The sequence below is a fragment of the Centrocercus urophasianus genome, unplaced genomic scaffold, assembly GCF_019232065.1.
Source record: "Centrocercus urophasianus isolate 14NV4802_14NV808 unplaced genomic scaffold, USGS_Curo_1.0 seq_1, whole genome shotgun sequence".
Lineage (NCBI taxonomy): Eukaryota > Metazoa > Chordata > Aves > Galliformes > Phasianidae > Centrocercus > Centrocercus urophasianus.
In genome coordinates, this window is record NW_024884141.1 from 461,154 (window position 1) to 467,123 (window position 5,970).

The 5,970-nt window shown below is 38.2% G+C and overlaps 1 long non-coding RNA gene across 2 annotated transcripts in view; it reads left to right on the plus strand.

Moving 5' to 3' along the window:
- Positions 1–5,540, plus strand: part of LOC122154950 — a 44,496-nt gene extending 38,956 nt beyond the window's left edge. For both annotated transcript variants that reach the window (XR_006167065.1, XR_006167078.1), the window contains exon 3: positions 4,821–5,540. This is a non-coding gene — a long non-coding RNA (uncharacterized LOC122154950). The remainder of the gene's footprint in view (positions 1–4,820) is intronic.
- The last annotated feature ends 430 nt before the right edge of the window (positions 5,541–5,970 follow it).

The window sequence follows — 5,970 nt, forward strand, 5'->3', positions numbered from 1 at the left end:
GAATAGAATAGAATAGAATAGAATAGAATAGAATAGAATAGAATAGAATAGAATAGAATAGAATAGAATGGAATAGGAGTAGTTCAGTTCAGTTGGAGCGGACCTTTGAATATCATCTAATTCAACTGCTTGACCTCTTCAGGTCTAACCAAACACTAAAGCATATTCTGGAGGGCATTATCCAAATGCCTCCTGAACACTGACAGATATGGGGCATCAATCACCCTGCTAGGAATTCCTGTTCGAACCACTCTCACTGCAGATAAGTTTTCCCTAATGTTCGGTCTGAGCTTCCCCTGTTGCAGCTCTGTGCCATCCCCACATGTCACACAGAATAAGTGAATCACAGAATTGCAGGGGTTGGAAGGGACCTCAAGAGATCATCAAGTCCAGCCTCCCTGCTAAAACAGGTACCCTACACAGGTAGGCATCCAGATGGGTCTTGAATATTTCTATCGGAGGAGACTCCACAACCTCTCTGGGCAACCTGTTCCAGTGCTTGGTTCCTAGTGAGAAGAAATCAGTGCCTTTCTCATATCAGTGTTTTTGCAGTACTGCATGTTATTTGTGAAGAATCATTCCCATACTCTAGTTCACTGTGTACTACTTGATGGGTATTGTTATTCCATGAATATTGTTGGCTGCATTCATTCTTCTCCAGCTGATTCAGCTTTAGTCTAAGTTTAGACGTTGTGTGGAGCCTGTTCTGTCCATAAATCAGTAAGCCAATATAACTGTTCCCATTTTTGTGAGGTCTGCACCAAACTGCACTTTCAGAGTTATTATTTCAGCAGTATGGAAAACCCATGTGTGTGTGCACAAGTGTGTGTGTGTGCTTTGTGTTTCTGTGTCAACCAATGGCCTTGCTCTATTGCTAGGTAGACTGGGGGTAAAAAGGAAGTGAATAATGGCAGGCTTTATTTTTCATTAAATAAATAAATATAGTTAAATGTTAGCTTTTTATAGAATCATCTTCTGCCATCATATGCTCAAGCAAAGTATTCAGGAAGCCTAAACAGAGTTGTGCACCTGTATTTTGAGAGCACATCAGGCCCATCTTCTCCCTTTGTTCTTGCTCACTGGCAGCCTCTCTTCATTTGGTGACTTATAAAATTTTAATTAAGGTACCGGCGTCTTCTCGTTCATCTGTGAAAAAATATTATGTCCCTAGGGACACCTGAGTTCATTCACATAGCTGCACTATTTTTATATTCTTTTGTACAGAGCTTCTCAATTTTGTGCTAGATCATCTAGTGACCCTTTGGTCCAAGTCCATGGGTACCTATATGCTTGTTGCAAGTCCTTCCAATTATTCTATACATTCTCTCTGCTGAAATGTCAAGTTTAAAATACACCCACTGCCTTCCTACCCTCTGCCTTGGAAATCTGGCTCAAAAAAGCAGCATCTGTCAGTAGATTCATCTGGAGGTGAAGTGCCAAGAACTTGGAAAGTCTACTGTTGCACAGCAGAGTGCACACATCATGCAGTCCTGGGCAGGGCTCCTGTGCTCCATACTGAGCTTTAAGGAGGCTCAGGCTGGACCAGTAATGTGCAGATATGGTTTTGTCCTTTTACTTAATTACATTCATGTTTTGAAGCCTGTAGTGAATATGAGCTAGACTGGCAGCAGTAATCAGAGAGCTGAAAACCCCTCATTTGTGTCTCCATCCACAAAGCTGCACCTGCAAAGGCATCTATACAGCACTTCCTTCTGTTTCAGCACTGCATGAAAGGAGCAAACCCATTTTCAAAAAATAAGCTTTAAAAGATGTTTCTCTTGTGTAAATTGGGGTTTCAAAGAAACATCTATTTAATAGAGCTATTGTGAAGATTAAGTAGTTAAATATTTAAGGATCTTTGAAAGCATCTGTAATTATGTTCACTGAGGGCAGCTGAAATGGTTTTCTTATACAAACAGGAAGCAGAAAATCAAAGCAGTAGTTACCTTCTTACAAAGCCTTCACTGTTCCTGCTGTATTATAGAGATACACATTTCTGGCCTTTCCCAGTTTCCTTTTATTACTTTCGAACTACACAGAATAATTTCTGTTACATATCTCTTAGCTGCTGTCCATTAGACTTACCAATTTGGCAGTGATACATTTTTTTTTAACCTCAGACCATCAGAATGTCTTATCTATGTGTGCCCCATCTTTTTTTTTTCATGTCTTTCCTAAACAGATTGCAGATACAGTTCAGTGCGAGATTTTCAGCTGAGATTCTCTTGTAACTACATCTGACCATAGTTCTTTCAGCATTTTTCATCACGTAAAGCCTTGTGGTTATTTCCTTCCTATATTTCAGTTTGCTTTTTCTTTCCATTTCCTGATAGCAGCTGCACACTGTACTCCTTACTTTGGACTGTACTGACTTTGAATTCCACCTTCCAGGTGTTTGTCTTCTACATTTGTTCAGTAAAAGCTTTTACCTCTGGGTCTTCTTTCTCCCTCTCTCTATATGAAATCAACAAATTATTATTATTTTTTTCTTTCTTCTTCTTTTTTTTTTTTTTAATTCAAATGCAGCTTTGTAAAATGAAGTGGTACATCTCACCTTCATTACATCCTATTCACTCCTTTAGAAAGGACTGCATGCAAAATGTTCATCTTTGCAGAAATAGGGCAACCTGTTCCAGGAAGCATTAGTCACTTTGCTTTCATTTTTCACTTATTATTTACTTATTTCTCTGGCTTTGTGCTACACTTCTTGAACACTTACTGAAATAGTAATAGGGATTAAAAAACTGCCAAATGTAAGTCTCTCTATTGCACTGATTAGAAAATAAAAGGTAAGAAACATATTCCTTTAGGGTTGTTCTGTAAAATCTCTGAAATTATCATGAATGCATGACCACTAGTCAAAGATATTGCCATATGATGGCTTTCCAGTGACTGACTTGTAATTTTTAATTGTTTGATGTCCACGCCGCTGAATCAAAATGGGCACTAATTGGGAACTCTTTTAGAAAATGCAGACAGAGGAGAAACCAAATATGAAATTGCCTTATAAATTGGTCTACTTTTCCTGATCTTTTTCTCTTAATCAACATTAATGGATATCAGTAAGGCAGAATAGGAAAACCTAATATGTTCTGTGGCAAAACAAGATTAATAGAATTTGTTCTGGATTTTTAGAATTCTGAGAAAGTAAGTACATTTTTATCATGGGATAAGAACAGCAGGGTAATAAGAAATGGACTGAGAAGGGAACAAATGAGATGGAGAGTTTTAGGCTTCTTACTACCATGTGGAAGAGATGAAATGAAATGAAAAAGCATTCTTGAAAAAAAAATCTTTTTGTTACTTGTCAGTGCCTGATTTTAGGTGGAGCTGTTACTCAGGGAAGACTTGATGTTCAGTTTAATGTGATTTTGCTTTATCTCATTGGTTTGATTAGCTTTTAAACCTTGAATTCAGTTCTTGTAGTTCTTAGGTGACTGATAAGTGGAAAAAAAGTCATATAATTGCTAAATCTTTACCTGTAACATGATCAGCATCAGTTTGGCACTTAAATTTTACTTCTGATGCTGTCTTAGGTTATTAGGCTGGGGTCAACGTAGAGTCTGAGCATGCTTGATGCTACTTAATTTACCAGTAATTAGATGTTAATTGATAAATTCTTTTTGATGCTAATCAAAAAGCTTGGATTCTTTTCAAGTCCTCAGGAACAAGACGAGTCTTTGCTCTTACGATACTCTGGTTGCTCTGCTTATAAGAGTTGATATGGAAGAAGCCAGTTGGATTTGTTGTATCTGTTACTGTAATTATAGAAAGGAATTGCTTTCATACAGGTTGGCTTGACAGTTTCTACAAAAGGCAGTCATACTGAGGTCATCCAGTCTTCTTCTTGTTAAGATTTATCAGGTTCTCAAAGCAAGTGTAGAGTTTGCAAATCGAGAATGCTACAGATGTGTGGCAGAACACTGCATCTAGACTTTCGTCCATCTTTAGTCAAAGTTACTCTTGGAGCCTGCTTAAACTCTGAGAAGCTCAGAGAAACAGATCGCGTTCTCTCCATCAACAGAGTTGCCTTATTTAAAGCAGGAGCAGCCCTTTTCCATGACATGCATGGGTGACATTCAGACACCTCTATCCCGTGACATATAAAGGCAAGCTCCAGTTTAGGAGGCAGAGAAAAGACTAAGTAATAATCTTTCTCCACTGTTAAACGGGTGCAGGTAAATTGAAGGAAAGCAATGGCCCTGCAGTCCTCTTCTTTTCCAGCGTACAGGATTTTTCCAGCACACAGCACCATTCCTGAGGTTGCTTGCTTGTGAATGGTGCTTTAGCATGGCACTGGGCAGAGAGAGAGAAGGATCTTCTTCTTATAAGAGCTGCTATGAAATAATGTCCTTTATCAACTTATGAGCATTACTCTTTTATTTAAATACAAAAGCATTTCCCTCAGTCAATTTTCTTATTTTTAATGAGTAGCTTTGGATATGGTCAGCATGCAAGGATGGATAACTGGTTCAGTAGTCTCTAAAGTTGTCTTTGAAGAAAACTTAGACTTTTTTCCATCCAGTTTTTGAACTGTTATGTTACCAAGTCTCATTCCCATTCTCATGCACTATGCTGCCATAGTTTTGCCCCAAATAGGGGTTCACCATAATACTAGTCAAGAGGAATTCAGTGTGTAGTTGCCGTTAGTATGCACAGACTATGCAACATTTTGGCAAGGTTTTGTGTTTAGAATCCTTTATACATTCAATTCCTAAAGAATGGCTTTTATTTACTTAATAGAATAAAATGTTTTAGTTAATCTTGAATGTACTTACCATATTCATTCCTTGACACGTTCTCTCTTGTGTTTTCCACAGTTCAACTTCAGCTATCAGCCTGCACCACAGGACTGTTCTCAGCCACCCTGGTTTGCTGCATCGCTTGCACAGTGGCACTTCTCAACACCCAGGAAAGCTCAATACTTCTGCTATGAAGAATGTGGACATAAATACTAACCTTTATATTGTGTCCCTGAATTGCTTCCACTTGAGGAAAAGGCTATCTATTATTGAATAATGTCCTGAAACATAATTCAGAAGCAGAAGCAGCAGAAAAAAAAATCCTGAAGTGGGAGAGAGACTTCTTGAACATTAGTCATTGGAATTGTGGCACAATGTAGAAGCTGCTATTGACATGACATAGCTGATGTGATGGAGTACCAAGTGGACATTCTTCAACAATTCAGCTCCATCTACCCTGAAGTCATTACTTTTCTCTTACTAGGCCACATTTCTCACACTAGGCCACAGGAGGTACCTGAGCTTTCCCAGACCTAAATTCATTTCAGCTGCATAATTCTTCTGGAGTAAAAGCCAGAGACAGTATAGTCCATGAGTTGCTGTGAAGGTGTTACAATAACACTCCACTTTTAAGGGACTCGTTGTGGTATGCAGGAATCTAATAAATTTCCTACCATTTATGATTTTCCACTTTATTGTGAACATTGTTCTGTTTGTGTGTAGGTATACAAATTTGCTGTCTTGAATTTACAGTGTTGCAAACCACAAAGTCATTTTATCTACCAGCTGTTGTTTTAAACGAGGAAATGTTTTATATAATTAATATCAAAAGATTATGAGAAATATGTTTTCTTGACTTAAAATGTACTTGAAAAATGTTCAACACTTTTTAATAAATTATTGAAAAAACAACAGAGTAGAAGAGTGTCAGCCTGTGAATTAATTCTTTTCTCACAAACATCAAGGAGGAACTTGGTATGGTGTTTCTCTTGATGCAGACATTGAATCAGAAGTCTTAGGAGCTGACTTGCCCAGTAGATGGAAGGATGCTTAGAGCCTATCTGCACACATCTAACTTCTTCCAAGTTGAATGCCCAGTGTGACATGAAGGAAATTCTATATGTGACTATTACACAGCTGCCTACATGCTGACATTAGAAGCAAAACTGGTCTGCTGTTATCTCTGTGGCCACACCACAGCACTGAATCCTTCATGTGTTCTTGTTCC